This window comes from Adiantum capillus-veneris, chromosome 18 (genome assembly GCF_014529385.1).
Source record: "Adiantum capillus-veneris isolate H3 chromosome 18, ASM1452938v2, whole genome shotgun sequence".
In the NCBI taxonomy this organism is placed as follows: Eukaryota; Viridiplantae; Streptophyta; class Polypodiopsida; order Polypodiales; family Pteridaceae; genus Adiantum; species Adiantum capillus-veneris.
In genome coordinates this window covers 5,684,445-5,700,056 of record NC_140948.1, presented here as the reverse complement: position 1 = coordinate 5,700,056, position 15,612 = coordinate 5,684,445, and the positions used below count along the sequence as shown (strand labels likewise).

At 43.8% G+C, this 15,612-nt stretch overlaps 1 pseudogene; it reads right to left on the bottom strand.

Moving 5' to 3' along the window:
• Positions 1–4,277: 4,277 nt before the first annotated feature.
• LOC147435178 (3-ketoacyl-CoA synthase 13 pseudogene) lies at positions 4,278–6,449 on the bottom strand (annotated as a pseudogene).
• Positions 6,450–15,612: the final 9,163 nt, after the last annotated feature.

The following is a 15,612-nucleotide window of genomic DNA, read 5'->3' as shown; positions in this document are numbered from 1 at the left end:
ACACAAATGCTTTTCTTGAAAGAAGACATCATTAAAAAACCTCTCATACTAGATGCTTGGTAAGCTCCTTTATAGATAAAAAAACATCCCTTCACAATCAAATAATCCACAAGAACCATTGGATTGAAGTAGCTAGGAATCTTAATAATAAGGGTTATGTCAGCTTGGATCATTTTTGGGACTATAAAAAAGGGGACTAGAAATCCTTGGAACATCTTAATCTATGATGCAATCTCTCACTCCAAGAGGAGATCCTCATCGATAGACTTCTTGGGAAAATCTCACACCCAACCCTTCCTCCTTGCTCCACACCATTGGATTGGAAAGCTTGGAAGTGTCCTGGAGAAAGACCGCTCTGCTTGCCCAAAACTAAATCGATATATGAAAAGCTATGCTCTTCAAAGGCTTGGAGCGAACACCTCAACAAGATGGTCCAAAAAGTGGGCTGCAAGCAAATAGTCTCAACAAGTAGTTGGAAACATATGAAAAGCCAAATGTGAAGAAAGGGACAAGTCTTCTTTGGAAGGTTCTTTTTGGATTTGTGCCAATCGGGGATAAAGTCAAAGCCACAGGACCAGCCAAAGGTGCCTGTGTCAGATGCTAGCACCCGAATGAAACCCTCACATACCACTATAGGATGTCCCAAGATTAGAAACTTCACGGGCATTGTCTGCACGTGGATATTCATACATCTAAAATTCCCTTCTTAAGACGCGACCTTACTATGGGTTCTAGACGCATTGACAATGAGGATCTATTGATTGACATCTGTTTAATAAGAGAAAAAATATTGAGGACCGTACGACACTCCAAAAATGAGTTACTCTTTCAAAAGAAGTTGAGCCTCTGGACACAAATTTTGTTATGGAGTCATGCAGGTGGAATATCGTTTGTAGAAGGAATAAAAATTGCAAGCTTAGTAAGTAAGAGAAGTAGTAGTGGTGTGTTCCCCAATTGTGCATTACACAACAATGGTTTTAAAATGTGGGGGGATCTATGGGACTGTGGGAAGGATAGTGGATATTTGACGTAGATTTCTCTATACCCTTCAACCTAAGACCAAGGGAAATTCAACCCATTAGGTACAATTGTGCATTATTCTATGGACATTGAGCTCTCTCTCTCTCTCTCTCTCTCTCTCTCTCTCTCTCTCTCTCTCTCTCTCTCTCTCAACGCCTTTAGATGGACAGGAGGGTACAACCTCATTCATCCCCTGATCCCTACTCTTCCATCCACAACACTATTATGAGACTGAGCACCCTCCCGTTGTAGTGGTTAGCTGCAATTGGGATAGTTGGCGTAATGGTTAAATATGTGCTGTCTATTTTATTTTTTTAATTGAGTTGATGATGATGATTTTGTAGAGTGAAATGCTGGGAGTTGATGAAGAGGTGCAAACAATAACTCTCGGCCATTTTATATTCGCACAGTATTTTAGATTTTCATTTCAATAAGCCACTATGAATTTGTAAATAATTGTAGTGGGAACTTCCCTTATGGGACATGCAAGAACTAATGTTCACTTGTGCCCTGCAAGTTGCATCTACTACCACTACAAAACATAAGGGTCCAGAATCCAAGGGGAAACCTTACCTAACGGATCTCTGGAGGGAAAATGACTCTGATAAGAGGCCATTGATCGCAATTCTTGTACACGCATTGCCAAAGATAAGACCTTAGTTTAGGGGCCCAAATCCAACTTTTCTCAAACTGTCGAGAACAATGGAGCCTCCCTAGGTAGAAGGTCGTAGGCTTCATCAAAGTCAATCTTGATAAACAAAACTTCTTGGGAAAAATCTTTTGCATGTTCTTTGCCTTCCCAGATTGAGATAACATCCTCGGCAAGCCTACTCCCAGACATACTGGCTCTACAATAATAAAACCTATTAGCCAGCAGATTCTCCCCGGATATCCCCCACCACGTGTCTGCGTGCCTTTCTCGCCATCCCTCGCCCTCCTCCTCAGTCGCTCTACTTCTCCGACTTGCAATGGCAGCCATGCTTGGCTGAGGCTCTGCATGAGCAGCATGAGAGGGAGAACTAAATAACGAAATGAGAGGGAGAGCTAAATAACGAAAAAAACCCATAGCCCCACCATGTACCCTATCTCCTTCCATCCCGAGCCACCTGGCTTGCACCCCTCTCCACCTCCCTCGTTGTATTCCCTGTCACCCACCTCGTCCTGTCTGATCTGCCCCTCCTGCAGCCATTTCCCCTCTCCGTCTCCCCCCTCCACCTTCCTCGCCTCATCACTGCATGCCCCTATGTCCTCATACCTCTCAAAGCCCGTCTTGTTGCCGATGTTTATCTCCGACAGTTGGAATGTTGTTTGCAGCATAGAGACAGAGAGAGAATGTGTAGAGAGAGAGAGAGAGAGAGAGAGAGAGAGAGAGAGAGAGAGAGAGAGCGCTGCAGGCCATGCACTGACCGCCCCACTGATCCCCCTCAAGGCAGGACTCTTGAGTGAGAAGCAGCCCAAGGGCACATGACGGCTCCGAGGGGGGAGAGAGAGAGCCGTCGTAGGTCGGTAAGGTGAGTATACGAGGGAGAGAGGGAGAGATCGACGGCATGCGAGGTAGCATACAAAATTGCGAGGCAAGGGGGGATTCCGAAAGAGAGAGTGAGAGAAGGAGAGAGTGAATCTTCAAGAAATACTATCTATATTGGGTTTTTTTTTAAATTGACCGGATTTAAGAATCCTTTTTATCCATACCTTTTTTTCTATATGGACTTCCAAAGAAAAGTAGTTGCCCTTCAAATTTGAGGTGTGTGTGTGTGTGTGTGTGTGTGTGTGTGTGTGTGAGAGAGAGAGAGAGAGAGAGAGAGAGAGAGAGAGAGAGGGGGGGGGGCCTCATGACTAAGTGGCACGGGGTCTTAAATGACCCCGAGTGGTGGGATCGACGGCTTAGGGTAAGTGGGGGGGGATCTCGAGGACGGCGGACAACGGACAAAAAGTCAATGTAAGCAAGATTGGAAGGCGGGCAGGATTTGAACCCAAGGAGGCGCGGTGAGAGGCACACATCCTTACCACATGCACGCAGGTGTTTGGTTGTCTAAAAGGAAAAACATAAATATATAAAGTAAACGAAAATGCTAAAAAGTAAACATGGACACAAAAAGTAAACATGGACAAGCCGTTTAAAATCGGACGGCACTCCGTGCCTCTGCTTTTGTGCGCATCGTTCCTCGCCGCCGATCCCATGACGGGGTCTTCATTTAAGACCCGGTGTTACTTAGTCCTCAAGGGGGGCGGGGAGGGACTCTTGAGGGAGGGAGCCTAGGATCGGAGGGCATTGAGCAGCGAGCTTCACCAATCAGTACATGTAGCTAGTCTGTCAGCTTTATAAATTTACAGGCAGATGTGTGAGAAGACTCCATTTAATCTGCGCGGCCGGTCTTCTTCAAGCCTGAAACCCCGGTGCTCGCCAATATTGATGGGAAATCCACGTCAAAATGTTGATTGATGAGGCACTGGGCAGGCAGCTAGCGCTTGAGCCTTGGCCCTGGCCCTGGCCCAATGCCAACTTCTAAAGGTTGAACTGGATTTTTTATGAACGTCGCTATCAGAGGCCACTTTCAAGCATTGAAGGCATCGCAGCATCGCCCCTCTCCCTCCCCCTCCCCCACCCCGGCCGCATGCAGGAACATGGAACATGGAACTTGGAAGGATGGATAGTTGTCATATAATTGAGACTCGAGAGCCTTTTCAATATATTGAGATCAAACTAGCTGATTAGGACATGCCCTTGCTCTTGCTCTTGCTCTTGCCCTTGGAAATTGGAATTGGGCAGGCAGCCTCATTAAATGACATACAGAAAATCACCGCATCTAGACCCTTTCTCTCTTCCGCGAATTCCCACATCACTCACTCACTCTTGACTCTTGAGTCTCGGCAAATTGCCTTTGTACCAACGTACCTCACTCTTTCAAGAGTCTGCACTGTGCAGCGATGTTTTTGTGGCACGAAGCAAACTACCTTTCACCCTAAAAATCTACATACAAAACCCTTAATACTCCACTTGCAAACTTTAGTTGGCAGTTGCACTCGTCAATTCCTTGTTTTTGTTGTTGTCCCTGAGAACTATTCATCTATATTATAAATAGGCTACTTACTGTACATGCCTCTTTTTATTGATTTGCCAATTCTTTGATTAGCACCATGGTGTTTGCTTAAGAAATCAAGTATGATTTCAGCACTGCCCTCACATCGTCGTCGCTTCGACGCAGTCAGTAGCACTCAGACCTAGACTACCATGGACAATGTAAGCCAATTGCAGGTGGTCAACTAGAAATGCATGTTACTAGGTAGAAAAACATCTTATTAAGGTGGTATAATCAAATGGCAGCAAAATGGGATAATTGTAAGAGGTTACAAAGCTGGCCCAAAAAGGAGACCACAGTAATATGAATATGGCTATTAAAATGAAAGGATCATTCAAGAGCAAATCGCAGTGCATTGCTGCTTAAGGGAAAGTCCTCTGGAACATTGGCATTCTTTTCTGTGCGGGAGACGAACACATGACGCCTTATATCCAGAGAGTGATCCATTGTCAAAGTCCCAGACTTACTGCCATGAGTTAAGACAGCTTGTGCCTGGTAAATGAGGGATCCTCAGCCACAGGGTACCTATGAAGACAATCGGCCCATGGATTGGACTTCGACAGCGGCACGTCTGAGATCGCCCTCCACACCGCACTGTTGCATTTGAATCCAGACCCTAATCCAAGCATCCATACTTTGTCATTGGCTTTGATCCTCTCTCTTGCTTCCATGTATGCCAACACATACCACACTGAGCTCGCCGACGTATTTCCCCATCGTTGCAATGTGCATCGCGTCGGCTCCACTATGTACTCATCCAGATAAAGATTCTTTTTTATCTCATCTATCACCGCACGCCCACCCGCATGCAGGCAAAAATGCTTCACTGCAAGCTTGAAATCTGGCTGATATTGCTTCACCTTCATATTCAAAATATCCCTGCAGAGAAGGCTGAAGACATATCGGAGCTGCTCCGAGTAAGGTAGAATGAGTGGGCCGAGAGTGCGTATGTTGGTTGTGAGTGCATCGGCAGCCACAGCCATAAGGTCTCTGGTCAGGGCAACACCCGGAGTTCCTTCACTATCCTCTGCCTGTCCTGCACACCCAAATGCCTTGTCTTCTGCGGCTTTGTGAGTCCTTACCAAATGCAGCAGCTCATACTTACACCTTGCCCTCTCACTGTTTTTGTTGGTTAGTAGCATGGCGGCACATCCGACTCTGAAGAGACAATTGGTGACAAGCATATGCTTCTCGTTGCCGGGATACCAGTTGAGAGAGATGTTCTCAGTGCTTACGACGAGTGCATATTGATTCGGCTTAGAGCGCATGAGGTCACTTGCGAGCTTGCATGCGATCAGCGAAGCGCTGCAACCCATTCCGCCCAGATGAAAAGCTTTGCAGTCCTCTCTGAGCTTGAAATGATTGACAATCATGGAGACATAGGATGGGGTGGGGCTATGGAGACTGCAATTTGTGATGAGGATAGAGATGTCTTGAGGACGGATGTTCGCTCGGCTAAGAAGGTCCTGCACAGACCCGAAAAGCACATCTTCTGCCTCATTACGCGCATCCTCGAATGTAGAATTTCCAGGGCTCATCATGATGCACTCTGGGAGATATGTCTCCTCTCGCAGGCCCGAGCGGATGAAGATTTTTTGCTGGAAATGCATACTTGGAAGTGTGAATCGGTGTGCGTTGCTTCTAGTTAGGAACTCTGATACTTCATAGTTGCATTTCATGGAATCTCTAGGCTTGAAGCAGGTGAAGTCTAGAAGATATGAGTGCTGGGTGGAGCGGGAGCGACGAAAGACGAGAACCCCCTGCAAGCTGGCAATGATCCAACAGATTGCAGTGAGACGGTAATGTCCGAGGAGCATGCAGAAGGCGCGCAAATTAGAGAAGCCGAATCCAGCATCAAAGAAGCCGGTGTCGAATGTGGAGACATGAACAAAAGTCATGATCAGGCCCAAGCACAGTACCAGGGCAATACTAGAAATAGACGTGGGGGCCTTCTTCCTCTTGCCCAATATTGCAGCGCCTACAGTATCTTCTCTAGGATGTGCAGCTGCCATGTTAAAATATCGCTCTCCTCGCCCCCCCTCCTCTCTGTCTCTCCACACACACACACACACAGTCCAAAAATTCACATACAAACTAGAGAATGACTTAAGATCTAGCTGTGTTACAATCTGTGACCATCCGCAGTGCTATATACATGATATACACAGTACAGAGCTGAGAGACGCTCTCTCTCTCTCTCACAACTCTCGTGCTCCCCTTAGACAGCACACAAGCTAAGCTGCGTAGTGCTCGAGAGTACGTGCGAGGCTGTGCACCACCACACACACCAGAGTACTCTCTCTCTCTCTCTCTCTCTCTCTCTCTCTCTCTCTCAGTCCCGAGCACACAACGTACTTCGACAGTTTTAAGAGCCAAAGCCCTTCAATTTATAAACCCAGGGGCCCGGCCGCCACTTTGTGCTCTTTTTCGTTTTTTGAGACCTCTAAACTAAGAGCCTCGTCCCACCTGGTAACTTGGGGGACTACCTCAAGCGGTCGCTCCAAACCCAATTTTTGTAGAGCATTTGCAGAACGCAAGCCCAATGGTTGAGAGCGTGCACTTGTGCTGCTGGAGTGTTACTAAATAGCGAGCAAGGAGAAAACCGAGCGAGTGTTTCCAAACACCAAACTAAGAATATGAGGGAGAAAAAGAGAAGCTAAGAAGATAAGAGAGAGAGAAGCTTTTGCAAAGATTAAAGTAAAGGGGATAAAAAACTTAAGGTCTACTTGGAACAAAAAGAGAGACATATGATGCATGATAGAGCGAGTTTATTTGGGAAAATTTGAAGTAGAGGATAAAAATCATGATGTTGCCATGTGAAGAAACACTGGAAGGTACGATTTGAGACGGCCAGATGATATGTTTATATGTTTTTGAACCACATATATATGACAATATATAAGAATCTCGCTAGCAAACTTTTGAGAGTAAGACTGTAGAATTGTCCGATTGAGTTTGTGATCATATTGTGTATTTCTCTTCTTTAATGTACTTTTTTAACCTTAATATCTTGTTTAACCTTAGTATCATTTTACTTAGAAATCTCACAAAATTATCAATTACAAAAAGAATTTGATGGTTTCGACCATCATTGTGTCCGAAACGCTTTAAAACCCTAAAAACGAATGTGTATATGAGTCATTCTGACATCCGGAGAGGGAGAAAAATGCAGTTTTCATCTCCAAAAACTACGGCGTGCAATTTTTGGAGATGAAAACTGCATTTTTCTCCATCTCCGAATGTCAGAATGACTCATATAGACATTCATTTTCAGGGTTTTTAGGTGTTCTAAACGCAAAGGTGTGGTCAAAATCATCAATTTCTTATGGAATGTTAAGTTTGAATAATATTGGATTTTATCTTTGCTAAATGAAAACCTTTAGTATTTTACAAAGCCTACATCAACAACAACAAATGATGGCCCACGATGTCAACATATGCATGGTCCTTAGCATGAGCATCTTTATGATGTAATGTAAATGGCCTTTGAACTTTGAGGATAGCGTAATTAGGAGAATTAAAGAGAGAATTTTTGTGAGATTACTTTGAGAACATAGAGGGTGAACTTCAAATTTATATATATTTATATCATAAGCGCAGAGAGATTGTATTAGACAAGCAAAAAAGATACATACGGCCATCCTATCAGGCCTAGCACATAAACATTATACCATACGTCCTTTGGATCCTGATTACAATTAACCAAAAAGAGATTAAGTTCGATGACCAATAGCCTAACCATCCACCTCATCAATCTCTGCTTGAAGCCTTTCCAAGTAAAAGTTACCATCTTGGATCTATGACTCTAGATGGGCTATCTTGATGTCCAGTTTCTTATCCCACTCGTCCCTGGTGAGCTCTTTGTCTTCAAATTGGATTCCACTTGAGGGACCCGCCTTGAGCTGATTATTTAAGTACTGGGAATCCTTTAGAATATCCTTCTTCATTCTGTAGAGGGTCACTTGATCATTAGCAATCTTCATGTCCTACACATTAAGAGATGAGAAAAGGGTTTTCAGTGTAGGAGTCTAGTAAGAATCTTCAAACAAAGTACAGTTATGCAGCCGCCAAATCATCCAGAGAAATTCTACCCTTGCTTTGTTCCAACAGAGACTAATGATCCCCACATAATTACCTAGAATCAGTTGTTTCCATGATGGAGCAAAACCTAGAGACTTTGCCAATGGGGCGAGTAATCTTTTATTAGAGGGATAGGCTACAAATAGATGGCCCATGTACTCTACATCTTTATAACATCTGCAACAAAGACCTGTTCCTAAATTATCTTGGAGCATTATCTTGCCAGTCCATGTAGCCTTATGCAGTAGAAGCCGAAGAAGGACAGATTTCTTCGGTTCTATAGCAGAAGACCAAATATTCATGAACTTGAAATCCCATTGTTTGGGGGAGTAGTTGACTTGCCGCTGCTTGTTAAGGCTTAAATGAAGAGAAGAATTCATGGGGGGGAAATTCCAAGATGGATTCTGTAATTTGAACATGTCTGGCCAAATAAAAGCTCTAAGATCAAGGGGAGAAGGTGTTTGAAGGGTCCAAGTGAGTTCAGTTCAGAATAAGTTAATCCTAGAACGGGTTAACTGGAAATCCCATGGTTGGACTCTATACTTGAGAGACAAGGCAGTGTTAGAAAGCCAATCCCAAGACTCGGTATCTTAAAGTTGAGACCAAGTCTTTAAACCTTTTTTGTGAAGGGTAAGAGCTTTCTTCTGTTCCTGCTGATTGACTGAGGGAAGTTCCATGCAAGGCCACCAGATGGAATCATGGGGGGGAAGTGAGTATCTGTGTTGGGACAGAGAGTTAAGAGCAAGCTTGCTCATATGCCTGTTTCAAGCCTGGAATATAGTTCTGAGCAAGTCAGAACCGACTGGGAGGACTCTGTTTTCACCCAACAAAAAATGACAGAGAGGGGTAGATGAGACCATCCTTTGGCATCTTCTAACCTGAATTGTTTGGTCTTCCTGAGTAAAAGTCTTCCCCATTCTTCGTCCGATTGCTGGAGAGCTGTCACCAATAATTTGACCCCCATCTTATCAGCCATTAGTTTGAGGTCTTGGATGCCCAACCCTCCTTTGTGCTTAGGAAGAGTGCACACATTCCATGCAACCTAGCATTCTTGCGAACAAAGTGTCACCCGCCCATAAAAATTCCTACAACTTTTGGATATCCTTAGCAGATGACAGTCGGTGGGCTTCCAAAAAACAAACAAAAACATGACATAGGCATTGAGAAATTGGTTGATGACAACCACCCTTCCAACCAAAGAATGTTGGAATCCTATCCATCTATTCAACTTGGCTTGGAACTTGTTGCAAAACCAATCCCACCTGATTTTGAGTGAGACACCAAATCCCATGGGGACTCCAAGGAGCCTGAATATCTCCCCTTCTTTCAATATTTTGCACCCTATATTATCCAGCCACCCAGGTAGAGTTTGAGTTGAGAAGACACCTGTCTTGTTGTGATTAACTTGAGAACCTAAAGCCAGACTGAAAATCTTCATAACATTCCAAAATTCAGAAATTGAAGATTCATCGTTAGCCAGCAAAGCATTCGTGTCATCGGCGAATTGAGACAAGCATTACTAGTCCAGAGTACTAGGGAGAGTGATACCTTTAATGAGCCCCTTGCTCATCCTATCTTTAACCAAGTAGTTTAAGGAATCTGTAGCAACATCAAATAATAAAGGGAGAGTGGACAGCCTTGTCGGACTGATCTAGCCAGATCAAATACTCCCGAAAAACTTCCATTTAGAGACACCCTAGCTCTTGCATTACCAAGAAGAGTTTGAACAAAGAGGACCATCATCTTGCCGAAACCCATTGCTTCCAAGCACCTTAAGATAAAGGACCACTCCAATCGATCGTATGCTTTGTCAAAGTCAATTTTGACAAAGATGAAGTCTTGTCCCGAATCTGTAGCATGTTTGAAGCCCTCCCATAATGCAATAACAACCTCCATAATCTTCCTGCCTTTGATGAACCCTTTTTGCTCAGCTGAGATCCATTTCATCAGGAGGACATTTATTCGGTTGGCAACTGCCTTGGCAAAAATCTTGTATGCAGTGTTGAGCATGGTTAAGAGTCTCCAATTGGAGAGATCTGCCTTGACTCCTCTCTTGTGCAATAGTTTGATGACCCCAGTGTTTATGGAACAAGGGAGATGTTTATGGGCTAGTGATTCCTCCCATACCAATAGAAGGAATGGAGAGAGCACTTCTTTGAACTATTGATATAATTTAGCTGAAAGACCATCTAGCCCTGGAGTCTTGTGTGGCTTCAACCCCTCGATGGCTAAGAAGACATCGGAGATAGATAGGGGAGACTCTGCTGAGGAAGCGGCCTGTGCAGGGATAATTTTGACTCTGCAAGCGAGTGTTTCAATTTAGGCTTCGACTGCTTCTAGAGGGAGCTTCTTGAGAGTGTTTAAGAGGGCAGAAAAGTGGCTCCTTCCTAACTTGAGATTTTGAGAGTCGGAGGTTACAAGGATGGGGGAAGAGAAGAAGGGGACTTTTTCTCCAACATTCTTATTTCTCAGGGATTTGAACATTTCTTTGGTAGGACGATCCACTTTTCTAGCCCACCACTGTCTAAAGAAGGCTGTTGAGTGCTTGATGATCACGTCCTCCTCATGTCAAAGTTTTTGGCAGGCAGTAGCTATGCGACTATGGATGCCCTCATTAGGGGGAGAGGCTTCAAGAATAGACATTTCTTCATAAAGTGAGTCCCTATGTTTTCTCCTGATTAGAGCCACTTCTTGTGTGTCCTTTACCACTTTACTTCAGGCCCATATTTGGCTGATGTCTTCTTGGACTGAAGGTTGTGCGCTTCTTGCCACACTGTCAAAGCAAGGGACTTGCCTGACACTGTGTGCGAGCCATAGACGGCTCCAAACACACAACTAGCTTAACTAGTAAGCTCAAAAGAGGGCAATGGTGTGTCACTCACCGCTCTATGCTGCTACCGTGGAGGATTCCTCGCCGCGAAGAAGAAGGAGATGCCGCTTTGTCTCGCTCAACCGCTTCACCGCCGTCGTGCCGCCGCAATGCTCGATTGCTCTCTCTCTCTCTCTCTCTCTCTCTCTCTCTCTCTCTCTCTCTCTCTCTCTCTCTCTCTCTCTCTCTCTCTCTCTCTCTCTCATATACACACACACACAAGGAGGTGAAGGAGAAGAAGATGGAGATGGAGATGGAGCAAGAGCACTCTTCTATTGCACAAATGAGAGAATGTGTGAATTTTAGGTTTAGTTGGCTTTTATATGAGCTCACCCCATTCACACTTGGACGCCCATGCTTAGCCAACTAATCCCTTGAATGTCCCAGTTAGAGTGCGCCTCTCATCGGCAATCAGTCTTACCCTTTTCCTATTGGTTCGACAAGCCCGGTACCTGACTCTACCAAATACATAATACACGTCCGTCGTAGGTGATGGGGTGTCCGTGAGCCGTGAGGGTTAACATGCCCCCCTTCCTGATGTAGATTCCATCCTCGGAAGCTATTGAGTTGAAGCTCATTCGTCGAGGTGGAAGAGCATTTGAGATGAATGTCCTTAGCCTTCATTAGTCATTGCAAAATCAAACAACATTGCACAGTAATTGCATTCTCATAAGCAATTAAAAAGCATATGCAATTTTAGGCAGACAATTGATTGGTAACAGAATTTTAAACAATTTGTTAGCAATAAGCATTAAATTGCAATGTAATCAAATGTATAAACAGATGTAAAGGTAAAAAATTAAACAAGTCTGGGGTCGCTAATTTAACGGTCGAAAGGCACTAGAAATCGACTATTAATACCATGGGTAAGATTCTTAATTTTCTCTGGTTAATTAAGTTGTTTAATCGCGAGAGCTGAGTATTTCATGTTCGAGGGCTGACTAGAGGCTATACCTAGAGGACCTTGTAGTTAAGCTACGATAAAAGGAATTTCTCATGAAATCATCGCCTGACTGATTACTTTTTCATTGACCCCCCAAATTCTTTTCACAGTGATTCAATTTTGATGTGTGTGCTTATTTTGTATGCCTTGGGTTTTTTGCTTTTCAAGAAAAAGCGCCCACACTGGGAACCTCTAGGGCTCTAGTACCATAGGCAATAAATGTGAGTGAAGTACCAAATCAAGCTGAGATTTCTCTTCCAGCTTAAGATTTTACAATGTGGCACTTTGATTTTTTGTTTGTTCATTTTCAGCATTTTAATTTTGTAACTTTGGGGGGTCATATAACACTGATACACCTCCCCAGGTTCATCACACTAGTAAAGTCCCTTTATAATACTTAAGCTAAAGGTCAATAGGGTCAAGCCCACTAGAAAGCCCTAGTACATTTCACACAATGCTGCCTAAATCGGATTAAGAACCTAAGTAACCATTAATTATTAGGAAGGCATTCCCCATGGTATTAAGAGAAGATCTCTAACACCTAACTTGGTCAAACTAGCTTAGTCGGACTGCTTGATTTTTAAACCTAGACAAGTGATTATGACAAAAAATTACATTGAGTTAAATGTTTGATACTAAGCAAATGCGGTGAATATTAGGCTACCAATCACAATTAAAGCAGACAATCATAGATGCAAAAAAGATAAGGGGCAATGCTAATGGACAAGAAACACCTGTTTGTGTCGATGGTCGCGCTTGATTTGAAGAGTGAGTCGAGATAAAGATTCCATTAAGGTCCAAATCCTATTAATAGCAACACGCTCCTGTACACACTAGGAAACAAAAGGAATACCTCTAGGAGGCACATTAGTGGGAAAAGGTACCAACACTTATTGAACACAACAAAAAACATAAGGAACCCTAACCTAATTATTTGCACTCCCCCTAGAGAGTCAAGGGAATAGGATATTGTAGAGGTTGGGGGGAAACCCTAAGGCTAAACCCCTATCCTCGTCGTCGAGATAAACAAAGTCATCATCCATGAGACCATATGTGCCATCCGTGTAGTCGTGTAAATTTTCTTCTTCATCATAGGTGCCCATGTTTACTAAGAAGGTCACTAGACGCCTATAGTCATCTTGGTCAAAAGGGTAGGCTTGTGCGATGGGAGAAATGCTCTCTACTAAGTATGGATCAGACGTGGTCAAGAGACGTATCAGCCATTCTAACTCCTCAAAATTCCTCTTACATGCTAGCGTACCTATCAAATCCCATTCACATGCAAGCACTGGAAATACCATGTGAAATATTTGTGAAAAGTAACGAGGGTACCTCTCACCCAAGGCAGGAGTGGATGACTCTAGCGTACTAGCCATATCTGTACACACAAATAGATGATGGTTAGAGTGCAAATATTACAAGGGTCGTGTTCTTGTGCATAATTTGTTTTTATGATTTGTGTTATGGCTCTTGCTCTTTTACTTTTTGATCTTTTTTTGTGAGTATAAGGCTTTATATATACATTCCCTAAGATTGGAGATTAAGAGGTCAGGGAGAAAGGTTGAGAGGGAAGCAAGTGAATAATGGATGTCCACAAACACTCCCCCCTTCCTTGGGTAGATCATATCGTTTGAAAAGATGTTGTCACCCTTTGAAACCAGTTGTTCCAAGTTGTTATAGGTGAAGATTTTTGCCAGTAGTTTTCTATTACCTTAGGTGCCTCGTCGAGTTGCAAGGGTGGTAAGGTACTCTCCCACGATCGAACTTGAAGTGGTTCATTAGGTGATTCTTGAACACTGGAAGGTGTGGATTCCTTTGTAGCTTCATGGAGGTCCACTATTGTAGGTGGAGGCTGTGTAGAAGCTTTTACCTCTATGGATGTATTACATGAGGAGATAGAAGCTTCATGGAACTCCCCCCTTCCTGATCTAGGTGGAATAAATTGGTTTTGCCTTGGAGCCCAAACTAGCTCTGGACTAGGTGTGTAGAATTCTGTGATCTTTCCCTTCCCACGGTCTGCCATTGGCTTTAGCGTTACACTGTTTGACTCATATGGGTTTGTTGTCGATAGGGAAGGACACATCTAACGTTTAGGTACCCAAATTTGCTCATTTCCATCATAGTAGCCTTGGGCTTCTAATAGTTGTTTTGGAATCCATCGTGATTTGGTCTTGACTCTCCTAGGGCGCGCTCTTGGTTTTCCGGGGAAATTTTATCTTGGAATGGATGGGAGGGTTGAGGTAGTTGGAAGTAAGGCCTTGGGGACCCATTGATATGTACTCTTAGGTCGTGCAGGTTGAGTACTTGCAATATTACTGCTTGCTGCAACTACAAGTGTTGAAGTGCTAGGTTCATGGGTAGCCGGCAAAGACGAGTTAACCACCTTGGCTTGTGAATGTTGGCTATCCTTCAACTTTGCTAGAGTTTGCAACGTAGGTGACTTTGCTTGAATGATAGGGGTAAGAGTTTGTGGTCGCGTCGTGACACTACCAGTATCCCAATCAATAGTGCATTTGGTTGCCAACATCCACGTGCGTCCCAGGTTTACGTTGCCTTCCATAGCTCCCGCGGGCATGACTAGAAACCTCTGCACTATGCTTCCATTGTCATAGACAACAGGGGTCTGAAGGACTCCAAGAATAGCAGTTTTGTTTTTATTAATGCCCTTGACTTGCATCGTACTCGGGGATAGGGTCGATTTCCCTAATTGACACCAAACTCCATAGGATAACAAATTGTGTTTAGCTCCCGTATCTAATAAGGCATTGTATAGTACTTTCCCATAGGGGCTATTTAGCTCAATTGGGTATCGTAGAGGTGGCTCAGATTCTAATGAGTCGTCATCTGTGTCCTCGAAAAATGCTTGCGTGATTCCCATATTAGCCTCTCGTTGGCGTCTAAGACGTTGTTGTCATTCTCGAGCCTCAACTCTTGCTTGGATTTTTATAAGCTCTGCTTGTTCCTTGGCAGCCTTCTTTTGATGGATAGCTTGCAACTCTTCCTGGCTTAGAGGATCATAATATCTTTTGAATTTACTCCCATTAAGGAATCCAATGGTTTCAACTCCATCTAGAGTCTCCACACGAATGGTACCTTGCGGGGTAATTTCACACACTCGATATGGTCCCTTACCAGCGTATTTCAATTTCTTCTTTTCACTACGTACCCCGTACGTAAGAACTTTATCACCAACCTTGATGTCTTTATCCTTTAAATGGCTATCAAACCACTTCTTTCTCCTATCCTTCTCCACTAGAGCATTTCGCACAGCTAATTGCCTCTCTTCATCTAGCCTTTCCAGGATATATAATCGCTCCACTAACGGGTTACCATCCCAACCTTCTTGAGAAGCTACTCGAAGACTAGGAATGACAAACTCCCATGGCATAACTGCTTCTTGGCCATACACCATCTTAAACGGTGTGCAATTCATAGCAACTTTATACGTAGTACGATAAGCCCATAAAGCTGATGTAAGCTTTATGTCCCAATCAGTGCGATGAGCCTCAACTGTCTTTGTCAAAATGGAGATGAGAGTTTTGTTGGTACTCTCAGCTTGGCCATTTGCTTGGGGATAATAGGGTGTAGACTTGTGGTGAGATATCATGAAGTTTGATGTG